Source organism: Lissotriton helveticus, chromosome 3_2 (assembly GCF_964261635.1).
Source record: "Lissotriton helveticus chromosome 3_2, aLisHel1.1, whole genome shotgun sequence".
Classification (NCBI taxonomy): Eukaryota; Metazoa; Chordata; class Amphibia; order Caudata; family Salamandridae; genus Lissotriton; species Lissotriton helveticus.
This window is the reverse complement of record NC_136062.1, coordinates 264,957,819-264,983,883: the sequence shown is the minus strand read 5'-3', so window position 1 is coordinate 264,983,883 and position 26,065 is coordinate 264,957,819.

The window sequence follows — 26,065 nt, the reverse complement described above, 5'->3', positions numbered from 1 at the left end:
CGCCAGCCCAAATACTCCTCGATTGTTGTTAAGAGCACTGGTGGTGACAGACCGCTTTTGAATATCGCATTGGTAAAACCCTTAGCGAATGCACGAGAACTGCACAATGAGATGTAAACTTGAGGCTAAAGTGAGCACGTATTATACATTGGACAATTCACACTTTACTTAATCAGAAGTACCATGGCTGTGTATTGTTGCTTGCCGAACGAGTGCCGCACATTGAAGCTATGAACTGCTATCGAAGCACTAGATGCAAACCGCATGGTACAGGTATGGCCAGTAAATAGCACTAAGAAACACTGGGCCTCAGAGGCGGACCAAACCATATACTAAAAAAGTGGTATAAGAACCACGACCCAAGTGGGGCTCTGTCTGAGTGTGTGTGGGGGGGGGGCTCTGTCTGGGTGTGTGTGGGGGGGGGGCCTGTGTGTGTGTGGGGAGGCTCCGTGTGGAGGGGCTCTGTGTGGGGGGGGCTCTCTGTGGGTGTGTGTGTGTGGCATTTGCGAGAGATTAGGCTATTGCCATTATAAATGACAATGCCATTTATCTGTTTTCAAAACGAACACATAAATAAAAATGTTGTCATTTACAATGCCAATAGCTCTAACTTCTACAAAGGCAAAACCGTTGCATTGTAAATGCTTGTTTGTTATGTGGTCTGTCTAGCTTGGCAATGTTAAAGTTGGGGGGATTAAGAGGTCGAGGCATGGGGATGATGCGTCATTAAGCCATGATTCTGTTAGTGGCTAGGTCTGTGTTGTTGTTCAGAATGAGAGCAGCGTCATCGGCCGCATGCTTTACTGTGGAGCGGCAGTTGATTAAGGGCCCCTTCAGAGCAGGGAGGGGGGTGGTAGCGGGGGTCGGGTCCGACAGGGGTACGGATGCAAGGTTGCTTCTGTTCACCCTTCTATTGCAGAGGGGGGCCGATCTGTATGGGTTAATAGCGACCGTGCAGATGGCGTGTGCAGCACTCACGTCTGGTTGACAAGGTAGAGAGGTAGGTACTGCGTTATGGTCTTTGAGAAAATACAGGATTTCCTTTTCAGTGAGGTTTTGTGAGTTTGTTGGCGTGAGAGAAAGGTTGTAGGAGAGGGCGATGTCAAGGGTTTCCTCCTCTGATAGGTAGCTAGAGTGCTTGAGGGGGGGGAAGATGTCTCAAGGATGTCGGTAGGGGGCGTTTGGGAAGCTCTGGGATTGGAAGGGAAGACACCTGAGGTGTGAGGTTTGCGAAAGAGAGTTCGGTGAGGTGGAGGAGGTTTGTTAGATCGAGGATGGAGGAGTGGAAGCTCTGAATTATTTTGGAGGCTCTGGAGTGCAGAGAATAGATAGCTGCGGAAGGGGGGTTGGCGGGTAAGGGAGGGCTGTGCTAGAAGTCGTGGAAGGGGTGGCCTGAGTGTTGGCGGGGCTGGCGTGACCTGCAACAACAGGAGTCGCTAGGGAGGGGGCGTTTTGAGGGCAAGGGTGGTCTGTGTTAGACGTCTTGGAGGGGGTGGCTTGAGTGTTAGCGGGGCTGGCATGACCTGCAGCAGCAGGAGTCGCTGGGGAGGGGGGGTTGGAGGGCAAGGGAGGGCTGTGATAGGAGTCGTGGAAGGGGTGGTTTGAGTGTTGGCGGGGCTGGCATGACCTGCTACAGGAGGAGTCGCTGAGGAGGGGGAGGTTGGAGGGCAAGGGTGGGCTGTGTTAGGAATCAAAGAGGGGGTGGCTTGAGTGTTAGCGGGGCTGGCTTGACCTGTCACAGCGAAAGATGTTGATGTCGTAATGATCTTAGAGACCGAGTGGGGAGCATGGAGGGAGGAGACCAAAGGTTCTGGGTTTATTTCGCTCGGGTGGTTTTAGGAGGCCTGGTGGGGTTAGGGTGAGCTGTGATGGAAGCCGTGGATTTCGAGTGGGGAGCATGGAGGTGTGGAATCACGGGTCTCTGGTCCAAAGCGTTAAGGAGGTTGGTGGGAGTAGTGAGGGGATTAAGGTGTTCTACATTGGGCAGGGGGGTTGGAGTAGGGTCAGGCCGTGTGTAGGTCGGCGTCCCAGTGTCATGCACATGGTTTCGGAGAGTGGTAAAAAGATCTGAGAATTTGTCAAGGTTTTTTGCTGAGGCTTGGATCAGTACAATGCCGCTTTTGTAGAGGGTGATAGTGAGGACAGCTTAAAGGGTTGTTGATGGCACTGTTGTGAGCTTAGTGCCATATGGAATGTTCCTGGATGAGCGTACATTAAGGAATATTGAAAAGGTATTGCGCCAAGCGGGGATTCTTCTGGAGTAGAACACAAGGTCGTTAGTGATGGTGCCTATGTCCGCACAGTAACGTAGGTCCGAGATCAGTGTCTCGGGATGGTTTTTCAGGGTGAGATGTTTGAAGGCTTTTGTGGCGTTTTTTGAGAGGTTAGGGGGGTAGACCAAGGTGTAAGCGATTGTCCCAGAGGCAGTTAGACCAGGGCCCACCATGGTGGCTTGGGATGGGCACACTCGTGGAGACCTGGATCAGTGAGCGGCAGTCAATGTGGACATAATCGTTAGGATAGAGGTGCTTGAAGGGGGGATTATGGCTTGTCTTGGTTGTTGTGGGTAAATGCCGTCAGTCAGTGCCACTTCAAGATGGCCGCCCCAGGGTTGTAAGAGTGAGCAGTCCTCTTTCTGTTTCAGTGGATAGAGGTTGTGCAGTCCTCTTTCTGTTATTACAGACTGGATTTGTGCAGTCCTCTCTCCATTATAGCTGATTGAGGGCAAGCTTGGTTGGGGTCCAGTTAGGGGACCTTGATTGTTTCGAGGAGCAGTCCTCTTTCTATGGATGCTGTCCAGGGGCTTCCATTTTGAGTCTTGACCTTGATTATTTCGAGAAGCAGTCCTCTTTCTATGGATGCTGTTCAGGGGCTGCCATTTTGAATCAGGTTTGGGGTTTACATCAGCAACCAGTGAGGTTAGGTCAATCGTATTTTAAATATTTATTTATTCATTTATTCTTTATTTATTTCGGTGGATCCCAGCGCACGATACTACAGAGGCTGTTATATGCGCATGGGATGATTAAGGCAACAGCTGATGATTTATTAGTGCAATGCTCGAGGGGCAAAGTCGGCAGCCAATCTTCTCCCTGCATGCCATAGCAGCTGTTGGTGCGAGAGAAATGCTCCCCAGGGACCTCAGTGGAAGCTGTGAGGTTGGCGGCCGCAGCGGGGAAAGATTCTGTCGAGAGGGAGGAGAGCACCCGCCAGAAGGCTGCGGAGCCCCAGGAGCGTGGGCGAAACCGTAGCAGGGGTCGGGTAGGGTCCGGATGCTGGGAGGGAAACCAGGTGAGGTGGAGGTCGGGCGGGTCGCTGGAGTTCAGTCCAGTCGGGTGGCACAATCTTTGTTATAGCGGTTCGGGGGGGCAGGGGGCCACCCTTACCTTGTTCCTCGCGGGTTGAGGCTGTCGACGCGTAGCTCCCTTCTCCCTCACGTGCAGGATGTCGACTTCGGGGTCGGAGGGGCAGTCGGAGGCTCCGGTGACTCCCGCAGTGTTGAACCGAGTCCGTGCGGGTCCTCGCCACGTCAATGGAGCGGCGGGTTCCTGTTGGAGGGGCAGACGGAGGTTCCGGCGACTCCCGCAGTATTGAGCCGAGTCAAACCAAATCCATGCGGGTCCTCGCCACGTTGGGGGAGCGGCAGCTCCCTGTCGAGGAGTTCTTGCAGGCCGGCTGATGGGCAGCAGCCCCGCAGGAGGAGCAAGATCGAATCCGATGACACGGCGAAGTCCCCCGGTTGGAGAGGGCAGCAGGCGACCCTCGAGGAGTCCGGAGCTCAGGTGTTCGAGAAACTACGCCGTGGGGGTCCGTAGATTCCGGTGCGGAGGTAAGGGGATAATCCTAATGTTACACCGAATGTTTCGATTGTTCGATGGGCTCGATGGACGAGGTTTGACAGGGTTGTTAACTTAACCTCAAGCTCAACCCTGGGTAACTATGCCTGTGAGACATAATGCTTAGCAGAAGAAATATGTGTAAAGCATTTAAAATCACCAAACAATGAAATGAGAAAGTCACACAACACGAAAGGAAGAGGACACCAATGTATAAACATAGATTATATTTTTAAGAATTTTTAGAGACCAAGATGAGCAAAATCTACCAAAGGGGTCGGGAGATACAGATTTTAGACAATAATATTACTTTTAAATACAACCGCAACCAAACATTGGTCAATAAAAACTTTTGAAAAGTTTGAAACTCCGGCTTGGGTTGGGAGACCATTCCAACAGGACAGAGGTCTAGGGGACCAAATAGGATACTTTGGACAATTACCTCGCAGCAAGGTAGCAGAAGGATCTTCTTCCGGCTGTGGTCTTGTGGACCCGTGGGGTGGGGGTGGGGGCCAGGGCCAGTTGGGCAGAGCGGAAATGCCTAGTGGGTGTGTGAAAGGGGAGGGGGTGGTTAAGGAGCCTTCACCTGTGGACTGCTTCCTCTGTTCCATATCCCAGGTTGCCTATTCAAAGTGGAATACTCTGCTAAAACAGTTTCCATTGATTTAAGGCTGAAAATGAATGTTTATGAGTAAAATAAAGGGCCGCAAAAATGCCGCTAAATTTCCATATGTGTGCCGCTAAATTTCCATATTTGTGCCGCTAAATTTGCTAATCCATGCCGCTATATCCTGGGGGGTCTGATTAAGGGAGAGAGTCAGAAGCAGCCGGGTCATAGATGACTGAACTACCAGAACTAGTGACAAACTGTATATCGTATTGCCCACCTCAAATGATCTGCTGCTTTTAGATCTACCGTGCTAGCCTGAGAACGTTGTTTACGTATACGGTTCCAGGTTTCATTTGCGGTTAATACCGCTTTGAAGAACACCAAACCCTAAAATACCCGTAGAACTTCACTCTAGCATGAGCTTCACCTATGTGCACTAGGATTCGCTTTAATCTTCTTGGACATACGCGTCAAAGAACATGTCTATTGCAATATCATACTGCCCTGGAGAAGCCCATGTTGGGGCAAAACGCGTTGGCTGAATGTATCATGTGAAGCGCAACAAAGAATAAAAAGACCAAAAATACATTCATCTGTAAATGCTTGTTATTACGTGTTCTTGTGTACCTAAGTGCATGTGCCTATATATTGCCTCTTATCCAACCAAACTCTGGCCATTACAGCACATCCTTCCCCCACTTTCATGGTCAGTAGTTGGTTCTGTTTAAGGCGTCGCTAACAGGAGCACTTGCCAATGCTTGTTTGCAGTTGAGTAAAAGGCCTTGATTTACTATACCTTGTAAATTCTATTTCTCAGGAACTCTCCGGCAGATCGTTTTCATTGTCACGTCTAGAAATACATAAAAAGACAGGCTATTTTTATAAATTAGGGTCGGAAATTCATTTATTTATTTTTTATTCTTTTTATTGCAAACATGCTCAGCACAGAGGAATTCACATCTGGACATGTCGAATAACATAGTACCAACACTATAAATGACAGAGACCAACCTTGTAGAGCAGTGGAGTAATCAAAACTACAAGAGCTCTTTTTAGACCCAAACCCTGCACCCACCCTCCCCATTAACATCAAAACCCCATTTAGGCTTGTCATGCTCCCCAGATCTTTTCCCACTTCTTCGGGCTGGGATCTGGAATTCTTGAATACTTCAATTGTTTTGGTGCTTTTTAAATGTTTTACACTGGTTCCTTTGTGTGCTCAAAGCCTCAGCTACCCAGGGTTGAGCTGAAGGTTTGGCAAACAAAACCTACTTATCTTAAAGGAGTAGATAAGTATATTATTACATGGTGTGTTTGCACATCACACTATGTAATACACCACATTTCTTCATAGCCCATAAATTGTTTGGGACATCAAAATCAAAGAATATATTGAAATCCTCCCACTGCACTTCCAAAGTTTTCACAAACCTCTCCTCTTCTGATTACCACAGGTCATAATTTTCTCTCACTTTTTGTGACAAAGTGGTCCTATATACACTGGACCAAAGTAAGGTACAGTGTGTATAGTGGCCATCAACCCCAGAGGTATAACAGAGGTTAAAGTCAGGGCTGACTTTACTCTCAAAAGTGGTAGCTTTGTCGAGCAGTAAGGCAGTACCAGAGGACATTGTAAAGCATTTGTTGTACACACTCAGTCAGCAAAAGGTTTCACACACTCAAGGACTGAACTCCAGGCCAATTGTTTTTATATCAAAGATATAGTTGTTTTATTTTTAGAACCAACAGGTATCAAAATGATACTTTTCTCAATATGAGAGGTCTCATATGAGTACTTTGCAGAAAGGCAATAGACTTTGTAAACACAATAGGTACAGGGGTTGCAGTAGGCAACACAATTCTAAACATAATTTAGCATTGAGCTCCATGGGTTTTTCCTACACAATTACAGTTGATTACTTGGTAGATTACTTTTGTAAGTCCAGGACTGGATCCTGGATTCAGTCCTGGGGTCTAAGCTGGAAACAGTTTAGTAAAAACTTTTGGTTATTGCAGTGATTTTTAAGGAATAAAAAGGTATTTTAAAACTTCACACTTAAAAACTTTTCAGTGAAAATCTGGCAATGTTATCCAATGGGAGAAATTTCATGTTACAGGTAAAGTATGTTCTCGTTACTTTTGTAACCCAGTACTGGGCTCCTAGGACCAGCAGTGGGATCTCTACTTAAGACAGGTAAGTAATTACGTTTCAGTACTTAGTACGATTTTTAAAGAATATTTCAAGTTTTCAAAAGTAGACAGACGAAATTTCACAGAAAAGCAGACAATGGATTCCTATGGAGAAAATTCAGATTACTAGTAAACCCAGTTCGGATTACTGTTGCGGTTCAGTACTGGGCTACAAGGTACAGTACTGGCTTCTCCCCTGATCACAGGTGAGTACTTCGAAATTCGGAATTCGGCTGATTTTATAGGAATATTTTAAGTTTCCAAAACTTTACACGATTTTCCGAGTCAAACCAGTCAATGTTATCCAATGGCAGGTAAGTGAGTTACCGGTTCCCAGGTGAGTACTCGAGTGATGAAGTTACGGTTCTGGGCCTAGACTCAGGGGTCCCCCAGGGTCAGGTAGGTACAGTTGGTTCACCCTCAGCGGCACAGGGGCAGCCGGGTGCAGGGGTAGTTAGGCCCAATGTTATCCCATGAGAGGCAGGGGGCCTTCGGTTGGTGGCTGCTGGTTAGCAGGCCACGCGGCTGTGGGAGCTGGGCTCCTGGTCACTTGCTCAGGGCAAATGGGGAAGTAGGTTAGGACACAGGGTGCACGGCCAGGGGCACTCGGAGGGCTGGGTGCAGGGTTCTTTTGAGACGTCGGGGGCTCAATGTTTTTCAATCGGAAAGGTAAAAAGGGAACAAAGGCTGCAGACTCGGGGACGGTGATTCTTCAGGTGCAACCACCACTTTGAGAGGTAAGTTGGGATCTTGGAGAAGAGGTAGGTACCCCAAAGGAAGGCACAGGGGGATGCAGGGTGCCGGGTGCAGGGGTGTCTTTGGGCGTCGGGAAATCTTACCCTCGGCTGGTTGCGGTTGGAGGGGTCCCTGGTTCTGAGGCTGCAGGCGTCGTCTGGTTGGTCGAGGAGTGGTCTTCGGGCACTGAACTTCGGTCCGAGTCATCGAGGGGATGTCCTCGTGGTCTTGGATCACTCGGGCGCGGGCCGGGCTCGGCGGGTGCCGAGTGGGTTGGTCTGGTGCTTCTTGGCTGGCCCCAGGGGTATGGGTGTTGAAGCAGAGCCTCTGCTTATGGGAGTCCCAGTCTTCAAGAGGGTCAAGGCAGGCAAGTCCTACGGGGGTCCCAAGGTTGCTGTCCGCAGGAGTCGTCGGGATTAGGCAGGAGCAGGTTCCAGGATCGATAGGCCGGTAGGGCTGGAGCCAAGTTAGTGGGTGTCGTCCTGTTGTTGGCAGCTGCACAGCGGGTCTTCTTCTTCTTGATCTTCTTTCTTCTTTTCTTATCGGGATCTGAGGAAGGAAGGTTCAGGGTGCCCCTAAATACTAGGTTTAGGGGCGTTACAGGTAGGGCAAGGGCAGGGACCAATAGGTCCGTGTCTTGGGGTGGGTACACCCCCTAGCCCGCTCCTCTCCTGTGGGAGGGGGGCAGGAGCCTAGCTGTGATTGGGCAGGGCTCCCCATCTTCAAGATGGCCGGAGCCCGGGGTCGTGCTTCACCTCGCCTCTCCCACCTGAGGGGTGGGGTTGGCACAGGCTGGCACCACCCCCCTTCCTGATGTAGGGTTTCCCGCCAGTCTTCCCGCCAGAGTGGGGGTTAGAACTGGTGGGAGCCAGTTTCTGAGTACAGCAACTGGCCTGGAGAGGCTCACAAAGGTGGCATGCCTTTGAAGCTTCCCCCTGCCCATCCTGGGGGAGGAGTCCTAGCACCTCGCCCAGGATGTGCATTGTTGCAGGCCCAGGAGAGCGAGGGGCTCTCCACCCAGGGGTCCAGCAACATGCCTGCTGTGTGGCAGCCTGGGCAGCCACTCAGTCCAGACGTGGATTGTAGGTTAGGTTTCAGGGGGCATCTCTAAGATGCCCTCTGGGGTGCATTTTACATTAAATCCCACACTGGCATCAGTGTGGGTTTAATGTGCTGAGAAGTTTGGTACCAAACTTGTCAGTCTTCAGTGTAGCCATTATGGTGCTGTGGAGTTCGTACTGACGACCTCCCAGCACCATATACTCTTAATGGCATCACTGCGCTTACAGTGCCCAGGAATGGCCCTGGGTACTGTAGGGGCACAGGGCTCATGCACCTGTGCCCACACCACTGGCATAGGGCACCAAGCTAGAGGGCCGACTGATGTATACCAGGGCAGTGGGTTTGTGGGCATGGCACACAGGGATGTGTGCCATGTCGACTCTTTATTTAGTTCTGTACCTAGGCACTCAACCTGCAAGGGCAGTGTGTGGGTGTCAGGGTACAGGGCCCCTAAGGGTGGCACAATAAGTGCTGCAGCCCTTAGGGCTCTTCTCTGGTCACCATGCCCTGGGTATCTAGGGTACCATTTACTAGGGGCTGACAGGTGGCCAGAGATGCCAATTTGGATTTTAGTTTCAACACAGTTTTAGGGAAGGAACACAGGCCCGGGGTACCTGGTTGGCATGAGCCCAGGGCACACTCAGGCAAAGCACATCAGCAGTTCAGCAAAAAGTGGAGGCATACCAATGCAAGAAAGATGGCACTTTCTCACAGTTTTGTGAACTGATTTGTAAATATGGAAAGATCACCAAAAGTTCAGGGCACATGGACATATCCACCTCCATACATCTCTAACAATGGATACACATTGACCTCTGTATTGACCACACTACTCTTCCTTTTGAGCCACCCTGTATTGACCTTCTTTTACTTTTTCCTTTCCTTTCTAAACCACAGATCCTCATGCCTTTGAGTGTCACTCTACTTTTGTATACTACCGTCAACTTGCTTCACAAGTAATTTCATACTTGGTGTTTTCATAGTCTTTATAGTATCTTCACTCATAAACATTCTAAAATGACTTCTTAACTTTTAACTTTCAAACAAATCAACACAATATTCTGTGGCTAACTCCTCTAATTTTTTTGTGATTGTCACAAGCATGCCTTGAGGCTTCTTTATTCAAATACAAAAGCAGTTCCTCATCGTTTCCATCCACAAACCCTAGGTTTCCTTTAACAAGCTCCTCAAATTCTTCCTTTAACCTCAAAACATCTATTCCCCTTGAGGGGGTCTCTCTCTTTCCAGGGTTTGTGATTCGGGATCTTCCTGAAACTGACCAACAGGCACACTTACAAGGGGAGCTCCTCCTGTTTGAGGTTGTGTTCCCAAATCTAGGATAGTACCAATACCAGACGTACCAGGTACTGAAGTACCAGCAGTTGTACCTGGGGTGTAATGATGACAGTAGTAACAGCAGGTGTACCTGGGGTGTACTAAGGACAGCAGTGCTTGTGGCTCTTAATAATAGATTTGGAGCGGCAAGGGGTAAACCTCCCACTGGTGGACCCTGATCAATGGGCACACTAGCATCTGTGTCAATGGGTTGTTGGTTTCCTCCAGTCCGATGGACTGCATTACACAGAGGCCGTGGGAAGTCAACAAATCATCCAAAAAGTAATCACTAGAGTCACAATCACTCTCATCTCTCTTCTTATTTCCACCTTCCTCTCGTGATTTCTTTCTTTCTGTTTTGCCCTACGCTATTGCAGGATACAATACTATGCCCTCATTCAAATTTCTCTTAATTCCTGCTGCTCTGTATCCCAACTTTGGAACGTTTTTCTTGCTCGGGTCTGATATTTCTCCTTCTCTTTCATGTGTGCGGCACTTTCCCATGTATTCAAAACCTCATATTCAGCAGGTGTCATCTGGGGTCTCATCTCATATAACATTCGCCTCAGATTCTGATTTAATCTCAAATTATAGGTGCCATGTGGGGGGGGAATTTCAAGGCCCTTCATTCACTGTAATCTTGTTCTATTGGTTAACCCAAATACATGTAATCTGATCGTTGTTGTCATGTCATTTGCAGATGTGCTTTCTGGAGGGACCTCCTCACCCTCACGGACATGTAGTCTTACTAGAAAGCTTTTAATTTCTTTTAAATTCTCATCTTTATTCTGAACACAATTCAACAAGAAATCAGTAAACTTCAATTGAAATAACTGGCAATTCCCAGCAAATCACAATGCAATATTCAGCATTTAATCGTACCACAATACCACTGAACCGACCACTCACAGCGCGGTACTAAATTAAGTAATGACCAATCCTGGAGCAGCACATACCCCAACCAACCTATCTGTCAGGTGCCCCACAAGTCTTACCTTTACTTGTGACGCAATTCCGCAGGGACGACAAGAGCACCCGTCCCTGTACCCACCTGACCCTCGTGGAAGGCAATACCCAGCAGGGATGAGATGGACGCAGGGATGGGAGCCAGGGTGTAGGGCTAAATGATAGCGTGGAGCTGGCGGGGCGTCCCGGTGTCAACTAGAAATCAATAAAGAGCTAGATCAGAAAAGGAGTCAGACCAGAAAAAGGAACCACCCCACATATGCACACACAGACCTAGTCACCCTCTGAGGACTCACCAAGGCTTCCGGGAATCAGGTCCCCAGACAGGTTCAGCTCCGGATACGAAAGGTGAAGGGAAGGCGCTCCTGCACATTTCACCCAAGTCCAAACCAAAAAGAAGCACTCCTGCGCATGTATCAGGAAAATGCGTAGTCACTCAACCAGCAACACAAGCCTGTTGGCTGAGCTGTTTCCCTAGTAGCGCTCCTGCGCGGTGGGAAACCGAAATGTACAAAACTCAAATAAAACACTCCTGTGTAAGGTCTACAAACACCCTCAAGGCGCTCCTGCGCGGCAAGGGTTAAAGAAATACTACCAGGCACATCCCTGGATCACCCAGGAGGAAGAACAAACAAGCGCTCATGAACAGCGCAGACGTGAGGGCAGAACAGCGCTCCAGCGCGGCGTGACTCTGAGGTGACAGGTGAGCCTCAGCAAGCGCTCCTGCGCTTGCAGCAGCGCTCCAGCGCGGCTTGACTCTGAGAGAGACTGGCAGGTCTCGGCCAGGGCGAAAGAAGTCCGTCGCACAGGAACCTCCAGCGATGAATTCGAAGCACAGAACCGACGGGAAACGCGATGTTTATGCGATTCCCCCGGAAGTGCTTCTGTGCTCCCAGGTTGCTGCCCGGGACTAGACCGGGACTCAACTTCCGGCCGGAAGTGAGTATTCCGGCGTTCTGTGTGTACATGGGGGGATGGCCGGCCGCGCATCGCCACGAACCGTGACACTATCCCCGCGTTACACCTTATGACATGAAATGAAATGAAATGAAATGAAATGAAAAAAGAAATTTATTAAGCGCACGTACACCAACGGCTTCTTGGCGCTTTGAATGGCAGTGGGGCAGCTGTTCATTGGTGAAACAAACAGAAAACAGGAAACCAACAAAAAGAGGGCTCGGGAAACTAAAATAAGTTATACAGGGCTCTCTAAAGTTGGAGGTAAAGGGCTGAAAACCAAACTAATCAAACGCTTGGGAGAATAACCAAGTCTTCAGAGCCTTTCTGAAATTAAGATAAGAAGGAATGAGACGAAGATCAGGAGGCAGAGAGTTCCAGAAGAGGGGAGTCTGAAAAGAGAATCTCAGTCCACCCAGTCTTTTCTGCTTAAACGGGCATGATGCTAAAAGATTAGAGCTCGAAGAGCGAAGGACTCGAGATGGGATGTATCGATCCAGACGACAAAAAATGAAGGCTGGGCCTTGTTGAGCCAAGGCCTGGTGTGAAAGGCAACCCAACTTGAAGAGACAGCGCTGGATCACAGGGAGCCAGTGCAAACTCCTCAGAAGGGGCTTCGCTGAGCTTGTCCTGGGCTGACGAAAAACCAGCCTGGCCGCTTGGTTCTGGATCAGCTGGAGCTGGCGGGATTGATAGAGAGGAATCCCCACATAAAGCGCATTTCCGTAATCAATACGGGACATGACCAGTCCAAGCATGATCTGAACCAGGGCCTCATGAGTGAGGAACCTGCTGATCTTCCTAATACGGCGAAGATGGAAAAAACAGGCTGAAAGCACCGATTTAATTTGTGGTTTCATAGTCAGGTCCTCACTGATGGTAACTCCAAGGCTCTTAACCGAGCTTGCAGGACGTGGAGCACTGCCCAGCGAGGGCGGCCAGAAGTTGGAACTCCAAGGATTGGCCGAAGGCCCAGTCAATATAATCTCGGTCTTTCCAGGGTTCAATTTGAGTTGGTTAACGTTCATCCAATTAACGATGAACAACATGGTGGATTGGAACCTTTCGATAGAAGTGGGGTAAGGATCAATATCAAAAATGAGCTGGAGGTCATCTGCATAATTGAAGATGACCCCCGGTAGCTCTCGCAATTTAGAAATAAGGGGGGAGATATAGAGATTAAATAATAACGGGGAAAGGGAAGAACCCTGCGGGACCCCACAGGTCAGATTCTTGGGTTTAGATGTAAATGAGCCCAAGCGAACAGCTTGCTCACGATCCCGTAAAAAGGAGGAGAGCCAACTCAGTGAGGTGCCCTTGATGCCGGCACTCTCGACCCGTTGAAGAAGGATGGTATGGTCAACGGTGTTGAAAGCAGCCGACAGATCAAGGAGCACCAGAGCTTGAGAGATGTTATTGTCCGCCCCCCTTCTCAGTTCATCATGGACTGCCACCATTACGGCTTCGGTGGAATGGCGTGGCCTAAAACCAGCTTGATGTTGATCAAGGAACTGAGAATTTTCAACAAAAGAGCCAAGACAGCCCGTTACATAAGTTTCTAAGAGTTTACTCAAGAAAGGGAGTAAGGATATTGGGCGGAAATTACTCAGAACTAGTGGATCAGCCCTGGGTTTTTTGAGGATCGGTGAAACCACAGCAGATTTAAAAGCATTAGGAACCGTTCCCGTAGCAAGGGAATTATTGAGAAGTGAGAGAGGAGCCTCAGGGAGGCTGAGAAAAATTTCGCGAGCAATGTGAGCAGGGCAGCAGTCGGCGGGGGAACCAGAGCGGACTTTCCTGAGAAGAGACATAAATATTTCCAATGTAATTGGAGGAAAAGTTACAAATGAGGCCGTATTTTTTGGCACACTACCTGCATCAAAGCCTGCATTGGGTAGAGGAATACTTGCCTTAATTAAGGCAATCTTTCCCAGGAAATAGTCATTCAAAGAATCACAGAGGGGCTGTGAAGAAGGGGGGTCATAGTGATCCGATCAGGTTTTGCCAGCTCGTCAACGATGGAGAATATTTCCCTAGACTTGTTAGTGGCATTCAGTATTTTATTAGAAAAATGTTTTGTTTTGGCCTCGAGAATAGCCAGCTTATACTCTTTGAGTGCCGCAAGGAATGCAAATTTCCTAATGGGACAGTAATCTGTTCTCCACTTGCGCTCAGTTTGCCGAAGTGAGAGTTTTAAGTCAAGTAATGATTTACAGAACCACCGCTGAGCATCGTGCTTGCGCTTGGTCCTGAGTTTCTTGAGGGGGGACACAGTGTCCCGGGCGTCTGTAACCCAAGTGTGAATTCTGTCGGCCTGAGTATGAACAGACAAGGGGAAGCCTGCCTCGTCTAACAGGGAAGGGGTAGTGGGCGCTAATGAGAGACAAAGTGAAGGGACGTCTACCTTGCCCCAATTGCGAATGAGCGGACACTTAGTAGGACAGCGTGTGATGGGGGGAGCTTTAAGTATAAGAAAGGAAATAAAAAAGTGATCCGACCAGGCGCAGGGAGAGACATAATTCGCAGCCCCTCACAGCGGTTCTCACTCCACAAAATTTCCAGCTATTGTATCTTTAGGAAACAATTAAAAGCCTTTCTGTTTCAATTATTCCCTTTGATTCACTCTGGTCCTTTCAGTCCTCAGGTTACTATTTCTAGGCAGCGCTGAGATGCCCCAGGGTGAGTCGAGCGCTATAGAAATAAACCTAACATAACATAACAATGATCAGCTTTGCATAAGCAGACTATGGAAAATCAAAAATGAAACAAGAACTCTTGTTTATTTCATTAAATAAAATCCAAAGTCAGCAATCGCTCCAGGGTAAACGATCACACATACAAAGTGAATTCTCAACTGCTGAAAATCACCATGACTGGGTCAGTCTGGTTCTCTGTGCAAAAGGAATAAATGAACACCAACCTCAGTAAGTACACTCTTATGATAGCAGTTTAATAAGTCCCTATCTTGATGCAGCCGATAGCCCACTAATTCAACACCTCAACCTTAGCAGACAAGCTACAACCTTAATATAACTCAATATCTAATCCCGGAGTTTGGATTATGACGATTCCGATAACCAAAACCTCAGCTCTTTGCAGTAAGCGCATTTACCTACGTAAACACAGGAAATATACACAAAAAAGCATTTCAATTCTTGTGATGTTAGTTGGAGCCCTCACGCAATGAGGAGGCAGACTCTGGAAGTGGGGGAAAGGTTTCTTTATTTAAATATGATCTAGCGCAGGAGTGCACCGAGCGTCTTCTCTCGTCCGGTGCTCGCGACCCCTGGCGCATGCGCACACGCTCCTGACAAGGCGTCCTTGCACGTTGCGTAGTCACGCAACGTACAAAGACTAGAGCGCAACTCTACACATCTCCCCTTTTTATACATATACAAAAAGAGTCCTCTGAGTCCACAGGGGTTTAACATCCCCCCCAGTTCAAAGTCTCTGAAGTGATTGGGTCTGACCACCACTCTACCCGCGCGTGTGCGTCTTACCGGTGTGGAGACTTCTCGGGTGCAGTTCTCAGCAGGGTCACCCTACTATCTCTCTGAGGACTCTGCTCTGCTCTTTTAGGAGTCGCCATCTTTTCTCTCTGCGCTTCCTCTACCATGGGCATCTCTTGATCTCTCTCCTCCTTGCAAGATCCCTCTTCTCTTCTGCTTTCTGCACCTGTTGGAGTGACTCCTTCACTTCCTTCTGCTCCTTGATCTTGTAGGGCTCTTCCTTCCTCCATAGGCCACTGTAGGATCTTGTTGATTTTTGCCATGCGGTCTTGGGACCACACATTCCCGCCGCTGAGTAACGCTGCTCTGTCGTATACTTCTTCCACTTGCAGAGGCGGGCTATACTTGCTCTCTCCTTTCTTTCTCAGCACAGCCAGTTTGACTCTCACCCACTCCCCTCTTTCGGGGGCTGCCTCTTTCACATTCCTCCTCCGATTGTAATGTTCACTATATACTTTCTGAGCCTTCTCCAGGTTGTGTTGAACCACTGCCGGAGACCATTTGCTGGTGATGGTCTTTTCCCTCCAAACCACATTGTCTTTGGTGAAGGGGTGCCTGCCTCTCAGGATCTGGAATGGGCTGTACCCTGTTGATGTGGGGGTAATCCGGTATGCCCAGATCATACTCATGATCTCCTTTTCTCAGTCCTTCCCCTTCATGATGGCCGCTTGGATGGACCCCATGATGACTCGGTTGAATCTTTCTACCTGTCCGTTGCTCGAAGGGTGGTATATGGAAGTGTGCTTGGTTTTGATCCCATTCCTTTCCATATACTTGTACCACTTCTCGGAGGTGAATTGCGGGCCGTTGTCACTCAGGATTGTTCTCGGGATACCTTCTCTCAAGAAAACCGAGGTGAGAAACTTTATTACGGTTTCAGAGTCCATTTCCTCTTGGATGTGAACCTCAGGCCACTTGGAGTATTTGTCCACCAAGACACATACATATTTCGGCATTCCTTGGCTGTCCAAGACGGGTCCCAAAATGTCGACCGAGACATCCTCCAAAGGATTGGGAGGTTGGTTGAATTTTCCCAAAGTTGGCCTTAGGGGTTTCAGAATTTTGTCAGCTCCTTGGCACTGATCACAGTCTCTCACGTGCCTTTCCGCTTGTATGTCCAGCCCAGGCCACCAGTACATTTGCTTCACTCTCATTTAGGTTTTCACTATGCCAAGGTGTCCCTCGTGTAGCTGGGCCAACAGGTGCTGGATCAATCTCGTAGGAGGCACCACCTTGTCTCCTCGGTACAGGAAGATTCCCGAGTCACTCACCGATAGCTCCTCACGGACTTCAAAAAACTTCCGTAGCACCTCCTTTAACCTTTTCTTTTCAGGCCAACCGCTGATTACATACTCCTTGACCTCACAGATGTCTGCGTCTCCGTCATATGCTTGGGCCCATTCTTGCTTGCTAATCACCCTTTCTGAGTCCACCATTACCGCTATCATCTCTTCATTTTCTGCCGCAGGGCTAGGATCTTCGTCCATGGCCGAGGCTCTACTTAAGTAATCAGCTACCTTGTTGAGTGTCCCCGGTATATATTCCACATCATACCGGTACTCCAGTAGTTTCAATGTCATTTTGGCTATTCGTGGCGTGGCGGTCGCATGTCCACTCGAGGTAAGGACTTTGACAAGGGGCTTGTGGTCTGTCTGCAGTCGGAATCTCGTGCCCCACAGGAATTGCCTGAACTTCCCCATGGCCCATACCGCCGCCAGCATTTCCTTCTCAATAACGCAAAATTTCGGTTCTGTAGGAGATAAAGCTCTGGAGGCAAAGCTGAGGGTCTCCACTGTCCATCTGCTCTCTCCTGCGCTAGGACTGCTCCCAGTCCTTTCTCACTCACGTCTGTCGTCAGTATGGTCTGACCCAGGGGATCATACCCTTGTAGTGGTATCTTTGGGACCCTCCTCGGCAGGAGAGGCGCTGCAAGGCGCTCCGAAGGCCGAGGAGGGTCCCAAAGCCCCAGAACAGAGAGAGGCTTTCTCTTTGAAAGGAAAGAACACTGAGAGAACTGTGAAATTAGGAGATTTATAACAAAAGCGCCTTAACAGAGAAATCTCCATTTTTGAACTACAAGGAAGTGAGAAAACATTCAGAAGTGCATATAAAGACTTGTACATTACTAAAAAGAACTGTGGCAACATAAATAAGAGTAACTGGAACCTCGCAATCCTTTAAAGTAACAAACTGTATTTACAAGCCTGATTTTAAAAATATATAAAGAGAATATATTTTTTACTACAAAACAGTTTGGTGTCATTGTGTGGTGGGTTGGTTGTGGTGGTATGATATTGCAAATGTATAACCCTATGTGCCCCAGAGATTAGCCTAGACTGCTTGCGCCACACTACCTAGAGGGTAAGCAGAGGTTGTTCTTAGAGGTAACCCTCAGCCCTGACGAGGAAGAGAGAGGCCCTGTTTGTCGCCAGTGCTGCACTGCGCCAACCAGAGACTCCCCCTTCCTACAACATTCTTCACATATTATTTTTTTTCCTCATAGAAAATTCAGCAATAGGTTTGAGCAGTCGTTTATGTTAAAAGGATAGGGTTTACAAACTTCAACAGGACCCAGTCATTTCACCTGTCAGTGTTGTATTTGTTGTTTACATAGGCCGTATAAGCACAAGTAACCATCTTAAGATGGCCGCGCGTATTACCGAGAAAGCATGCACATGAACTTGGTTTAAACGAATTATTATTTGTGTATAGTCCAGTAAGCGCATTACACCAAGCATGTTGAACATTCCCCTTTACTTGATTGTGAATATTGGTTTCTTAGGGCAGATCGTGTCCACTTTACATTTATTGATGCCACACGCCGATAAACACACATCACGCGCGTAATGCGCATGTGCGAATATCCTAACCCGGTAGAAGCTGAGAATGGCGGTTTTGAACTAGGCGTCTTCACAATCCGATTACCCGGTGAGTGTATGCATAGTGACCTTCAATGTTAAGAACGAGTGAACAACTTTAGTTCACAGCACGGCTGTGATGCAAGGCATAGACGCTGAAAGTTGGAACTTTAACAAACAATTCGCGTAATTGACATGCAGTAGCTTGAGGACAGCGCGTTTATTTTCCATTCAAAAATGTGTTTAGAATCATACCCGGATGTGGGTTAACTGTTGCACCCTTTTGATTAATCTAGACTTCTTTCACTATTTAAACCACATTTGAGTATCATTTACTCCTGATTCTACCCAACACATCGTTATTTACTGTTTAGCTATTTTTGAACATATCGCATTGTTTGTTTTAACGCAGACTGTGACCTGCTTCCCTCCACCAATTTTTTCTCGTTTTATTCACTTCACAGAAATGTATTTCCCCTGATGAAGTGCTTCCAAGCACGAAATGCATTGGGCATGTGGATTAATTATTTGATGTGAACTATCTGATATGTACACTTTCAAAAGGATAACTCATGAACTTCTATAAAGTTGTGATGCAACAACGTTACTTTCCATGAATTGAACTACAGCAAATAAAGATCAATGTATTAATTGAACTTTGGAACACAGCGTTGATATTTGTTTACAAAGAACTTGGATTTAATTATTTTGGATCCCACAAGAGGTAACTCTCCCAAAAGAGTGCGGTTGGCCAATCTGTCAATCCAGACAGCATTTATTCTTCCTGGTCCATCCCCATCACCAAAATGTCATCCTGAAAGTACTGGATGCCCTCGATGTCCTTGAACAGGCGGTGCATCAACTTTTGGAACACCGCTGCGGCCGAGGCGAGACCAAAGGGCATCCTGCGGAATTGATAGCATCCAAACGGCCTTATGAAGGATGTTAGCTTCCGGCTCGTTGGGTGCAGGTCTATTTGGTGATAGGCGGAAGTGAGGTCAATGGTGGGGAACCACTTCACTCCCCTTGTTTTGGCCAGCATTTCCTCAATGCGAGGCAGCGGGAATTTCTCCACAATCAGGCACTTATTCAGTTCTCGAAGGTCCACGCACAGACGCACTTTGCCATTTGGTTTTCTTGCCACGACCAATGGCGCCAGCCACTCCGAACTGTCTATGGGTTCGATTATTCTTGATCTTCCAGCCTACGCAGTTCCTGTTGCACCGCTTCTTTTACTGCCAGGGGAACATTCCTCACCTTGTGGGACACTGGGTTGGAGTTCTCCTTGAGCAGGATTTTGTGTGTGAACTTCTCCAGTTTGCCGACCTTCCCTCCGAACACCTTCGGGAAGTCTTTTTTCATCTTCTCCAGGTCCGGCCAGCACTCCTTGTCCGTCATCAACACCTGTATGTCTCCTCCCAGGTCCAGTTTTATTCCCAGGTCACCTTGATCCATCCACCCTAACACTGATGGACCCTTCTCCGCTACGTACAGCTTGCACTCCACTGTCCTTCCTCTGAATTCAAACATTAGAGTCCTATACCCCACCATGGGGATGGGCGTGCTTGTGTACGACACCGGCCGTATGTCTGGAGGTTCTAATCTGGGTCCTAAGCTGGGCTCGAACTCTTCCTCCCGCACCGATCTTTGGACTATAGTGTACGGGGAACCTGAGTCTATTACAATCTTGATCTTCACTCCTCCTATCAGCATGTCGCATTGTGGTTTACGGGAACGCTTGCTGTCTATTCCCAACACTTGCTCCTCTATGCACAACACAAGGTCATCTTCTTCCAGCTCATCCTCTTCTCCTTCTGTTTGGTCTTGTGCCACATACTTCACCACAGGTCTCTTTACCTTCCTGCGACACACCTTTTCATAGTGACCTATTAGGCCATAGAACATGCATTTCGCCCTGAACGCAGGGCAGCGTTTATCTTGGGCTGAGTGCATCGGGCTTCCGCACCAGTAGCATGCGGTCTTGCTTTCCGTTGCCTGTTTTCCTGTCCGTCCGGGTTTTCCCGCCCATCTGTTTGCTCCTTTACTTTCTCCGGGCGCCATTCTGTTCCTTCCTGAGGGTTCCGAATCTTCCACTCTGTTCACCATGGTCCTCTGGGCGGTCTCTCTTTTTAGCTGCTTCGGCACATCGTTTCAACAACTCTGCTTTCTTTACCATCGCTATGACCTCCTTCAGCGTCGCTTCCCCATGTGCCCACAATTTATCTTGCACAGTCTTATTGGTCGTGTGCATAACGATTTGATCTTTTATGAATTCGTCCTGGAGAGCCCCGTACTTGCACGTTATCGCCAACCTTCTCAAAGCTGCGACATAGTCGTCTATAGACTCACCCACTTCTTGCTTCCTTTGCTGGAAGTTGTAGCGATCAATGGAGACACACACCGCTGGACGGTAGTGATTGTCCAGATCTTCTACGGCATGCTTAAAGATATCAACGTCCGCTTGTGGTCTGGTGGTGGGCACTAAGTTAGTGAATACTCTTATCCCTTCAGGGCCTAGGTTGTGCAAGAGTATCCTCCTCCTCGCACTGGGGAAGGCCTCCCCATTTTCATCTTCCAGGGCCTCGAGGTAATTTTTGAAATATTCCCTCCAGTCTTCCCATTTCATCTGGGGTGCACCTAGCTTGGGCAAGAACGGGATTGGCGCTGTGAGCGATGACGCCTGTGTGCTCATTTTGGCCTGCTCTTCCGGTTCCACTCCCTGGCCTCTTGGGGTGCCTGGCGCACTAGCGCTCCCACCTGCTGTCGGATTCGGACGGGGTTCTCCTGTTCCCCCTTCCCTGTGGTCTTCTAGTTCCGCCAGGGCCTCTGTGGGGCAGTATCAACCCCTTCTGTGCTTCTCCGCCTCGTTGCCACAGCTTCCAGCCCGGTGCACGTGGTGGGTGCTCCCTGCTTCTTCGCGCTTCTGCTGCGCTCTCCCTGTGACTTTCCAGCTCTCCAGGCTTCGGTTGGGCCTGTATGGGGTTGTTCCCCTTGGCCTGTGCTGCTCCTCCGTTTTTTTCGATTTTATTTTTTTCCTTGTTGTGCACTGTGGGTAATCCCACTCCTCGTCGCCACTGTGATGTTACTTGGAGCCCTCACGCAATGAGGAGGCAGACTCTGGAAGTGGGGGAAAGGTTTCTTTTAAGCATGGGCGAATTTTGTGAATTCGCGGTTCGCGAATTTGCGGATTTGCGAACTCGCGATTCGCAAAATTCGCGAATTCGTGCGAATTTGCTGTTTTTGCCAGTTTGCGAGTGTTTTGTACAAGTTCGGGAACGCGAACTTACTTGTGTGGTCGCAACGGTCGCGACCTTGTTGTTTCTACGTGTCCAGCCTGTTAGCGACCCTGTGGTTCCTCCCTGCCACCCTCCGGTTCATCACTGCCACCCTCTGGTTCTCCAATGCCACCCTCTGGATCATCACTGTCCCCCTCAGGTTTATCACAGCACCCTCTGGTTCATCACTGCCACCCTCTGGTTGATCACTGCCATCCTCTGGTTCATCCCTGCGACCCTCTGGTTCATCACTGCCACCCTCTCGTTTGCCACTGCCACCCTCTGGATCATCACTGCCCCCTCTGGTTTATCACAGCACCCTCTGGTTCATCCCTGCCACCCTCTGGTTCATCACTGCCACCCTCTGGTTTGCCACTGCCACCCTCTGAATCATCACTGTCCCCCTCTGGTTCAAGGCTGCCACCCTCTGGTTCATCACTGCCATCTTCTGGTTCATCCCTGCCACCCTCTGGTTCATCCCTGCCACCCTCTGGTTCATCACTGCCACCCTCTCGTTTGCCACTGCCACCCTCTGGATCATCACTGTCCCCCTCTGGTTTATCACAGCACCCTCTGGTTCATCCCTGCCACCCTCTGGTTCATCACTGCCACCCTCTGGATCATCACTGTCCCCCTCTGGTTCATCACTGCCACCCTCTGGTTTGCCACTGCCATCCTCTGGTTCATCCATGCCACCCTCTGGTTCATCACTGCCACCCTCTGGTTTGCCACTGCCATCCTCTGGTTCATCCATGCCACCCTCTGGTTCAAGGCTGCCACCCTCTGGTTTATCACAGCACCCTCTGGTTCATCACTGCCACCCTCTGGTTCATCACTGCCACCTTCTCATTTGCCACTGCCACCCTCTGGATCATCACTGTCCCCCTCTAGTTTATCACAGCACCCTCTGGTTCATCACTGCCACCCTCTGGTTGATCGCTGCCATCTTCTGGTTCCTCCCTGACACCCTTTGGTTCATCACTGCCACCCTCTGGTTTGCCACTGCCACCCTCTGGATCATCACTGTCCCCCTCTGGTTTATCACAGCACCCTCTGGTTCACCACTACCACCCTCTTGTTCACCACTGTAGATTATGGGGGGAAAGCAAAGCACACCTTCCCAGCCTCAACTGAGATGAATTAATTTGGGGCTGGTTAAAGTGTCACTGAATTTGTGCTTCAAGTCTGGCACCTGCTTCCTTAGCTGTAAGACCTTCCTGTTGCAGTTATTTTTTTTACAGGAGCAATGTGCCATACTTGTAACTATTCTCTGACCCTGCTTTGAGGGTCAGAGCAGGGTCAGAGAATAGTTGAAAGTAGGCAACTGAACTCTGGAGAGGCCCCTCAGGAAGCACTACAGGGAATGCTTACAAATTAGTTTGAACTTTTGCACCTGCTAAGTGCTTTCAGTTTTCCAAAATTTGTTTTTCTTCCATTTCGCGAGATTTGCGGGACGCGAAATCGAACTTGCAATCCAAATTCGTGCGAATTTGCTGATTTCTCTTTTTTTTTTCCATGTTCGGGCGGTTTTTCTTTTTTTTGTGTGTTCGGGCGTTTTTTTGCTTTTTCGCGGGCCGCTTGCAGCGCACCGACTCCGAGGTTGCCCATGAGGTCATGTACGGGGGCGGCCATCTTGTTTGCGTGACGTGTTTCCGTTTCCGGCCGCTCGTTGCAAGTTCGCGTCGTATGCGGCGCGCGATTACGTATTCGTGGGCGTTTTTGCGTGCTCGCGGGGGAAATATCTCGCAAACTTACCCACGCGGTCCTCTATGGGCGCGGCCATCTTGTTTTTCATTCACTGCTATGGTTTTGGGCATGCTACCTTTCTATCCACCTTACATCTTTGCAATCCTATGTTTTTCTGAACTTTTTTTGTTTTTTTTTTTGCTTATTATCCCTCTCTTCAATTTCCTACATCTATATTTTGTGTTTTTTTTTACTTTTTGTTACTTTATTACCTACTTAATTTCTTTTGCTCTCTCTATTTTTTTCACACCTATTCTTCTTTCCTTCTTCTTGTGCCCAGGACCATGGCTAAGGGAGGCAACAAGGGCAAGGGAAAGGGCCCAGCCCATCGTACCCGGCTCCCTTGCGGGCATTGGAGGGGGAGGAAGTGCAGCCCAGGGAGATCTTTTCTGCGGTGGAGGTGGCCGCCTTGCTGGTTTTTGTCCAGGTCCACCTCCCTAAGACCGTGGCAGCAGGTGGGCGGATTGCTTCCGGTTACGGCCTCCGGGAGCATCGCCAGCTGTGGGACACGGTGTGCCGGCGCATGCATAAGGAGTCTGGGGTCCGGCGCACCTACCACCAAGTGACGCACCGGTGGAATGACATCTTGGACCGGGAGCATGACCTGGTCGACCTGCTTGGTGTGGAGATCCCTGGGCTTGGTAAGTAGCTATTTAATAACTACTTTTTTTCCTTCTGCTCTGTTATATTGCTAATCTATTTTTTTCCTGAAGAGTACGAATGCTGCTGATTAGATTACATTGCAGGTAAATTAATGTTCAAATAGCTTCTGTTATTGCAGGTGCTCGCCTGGTTATTGGCGTTGCTACTATGCTTACTTATTTGCAACTTTTTAGTCATTTGAGAGCATTACTACGTAATGCTAGAGACAGTAGACTCAAGTCTAGTCCTTCTTTGTACTCCTGCTGCTGCCACTTTGAAGAGATAGTGGTGGATTGATACGTTGAGTATACTATTTATTACTTGTTCTAGGACATTTGTTAGTGGTCTGCAATCATGATGACGGACTGTGTATGTCACGCGACGTCTTGTGCTGCTGAGTGATGGCAGTCGTAGTAGAACCTTTCTGTTGTTGATGTAGTTAGTGAATTACATAACTTTCCTATTAGACGGTCTGCGAATCCTGCAATACTGTACTACTATCCTCTTAGTTGACCAGATCAGATGCAATTGATGTTAATTTGTTTCCCCGACATAATTTTAGATTGAGTACAAAGAAATCAAATATTTCCCAAAAAACAATCATCCATGTTGTGTTTCTTTATTTTATGATCACCAGAAGCAACTCCCAGGGGCAAGGCGACGGCGGCGACCGAGACTCCGGTGGCAGAAGTTGGACAGGAGCAGTCCCTTCCGGGCTCTTCTGCTGGCCCCAGTAAGTTGTCTTATTGTTATCTTAATACTTATACTTCCCTAACTTTTACAGCCCCTATTTATTATAAACTGGTTCCTAATAATTCTATGTTTTACAAAATAGTCTTGGATCTTCTTCTAATGTAGACTACTTTCTACATTCTCATCCTGCCTCTACCATCACTCTCTGTGCTACTACTATTTACAATTATGAGTCGGTCTGTGTAGGTAGCTAAGCTTGCCCATTCGGCAAACGGTGTGAAACAAAACTCTGATACAGCAATAGCTCTAGGCACTGAGTGTAGTCCTCTGGGTTGCCCTTGCTGTCTATTCCAGTCTTCTTAATGTAAGTGCTTTGACAATTTGCAACAACAAAATGTAATTGTTTACACCAAGTAAAAGGTAGCAGTGTCCTTTTTGATTTGAGAGGAGCACATCCCATACCGCTAGTGTTTCAGGGACTATTCTGCACACAAAGAAGTATGGACAAGATGATAGGTGCAGTTCGTCTTTCGACATACCTCAGTCCGAACAGAAGTTGAACCCCCGGTCGAGCTGTCCGGTGGCAGAGGACGGGCTCGCTGGCGGCATGCGATACTTTTAAAATAGACCTACTCACTCTCTTTTAGGCTGATTGCAAGCCTCTGGACACTGACCTCCGCTGAATAATAGCGGCAAATCTCTTGTTGTTTAATTTTAATCATCCCGCCCACCCGCCCTGTTGACCCCGCCCATTCTGGTCACGGGTTCATTTATACGGACCTCATGTGTCAGCGCAGCGGACGAGCGCAGCGGGCGCGACGGAGGCGCGCCGGAGTTGCGCCTGAGTTAAGCCCGTCTGCGCCCGTCCGCGGCCGGCCGGGGCTAGGGGCATGTCACTCTGCTCCCCTTACTACCTATTCCCCGGCTAGCTTGAAACTCCTACAAGGTGAGTGGCTACTTCCTCCTGTCATCACTAGTAATATTGCAACTCTTGGTCTCACCCCCTCTACTCCAATGCCCTGCCCTTCCCCGCCCTCCCCTCCTTCCTCGTTGTCTTTTATTTTGATAAATACTAGGTCAGCGGTGAAACATCACCAGGACCTATTTATTTTGCTTGACACCCAGAAGCCAGATATATTGTGCTTAACAGAGACGTGGTTTGGTGACTCGTCACTCCCCGCTCTCTTAGCGGCTCTTCCCCTTACTTATGTGGCTCTTCGAGCAGACCGCCCTGCTGGGAAAAAAGGAGGCGGTGTGGCGCTTATCGCCAAAACTGAGTACAACTTCCAGTTACTTCCATCTGCCTTTATTGACTCTGTTGAGTATCTGGTAGCTCGCTCTAACACTTTTTCCCCTCCTCTGATTTGCTTACTTACCTATCGCCCCCCTCAGAATACCCCTCACTTCACTACAGCCTTTCAGGACTTAGTAGCCACGCTGACGGTTAACCATGCCTCCCTCCTTATATTAGGGGACTTCAACTACTGGCCCAATGATCCGTCTGAATGTCAGGCTTCGAAACAGTTTTCTGACCTCCTCCAGTCTCTAAATTTTATCTCCCGTGTTCAGGTTCCCACACATATTGGTGGACACGTGCTCGACCAAGTTTGGTCTCTTAATTATTCTATCTCCTCTGTAGCAGTGTCTCCTT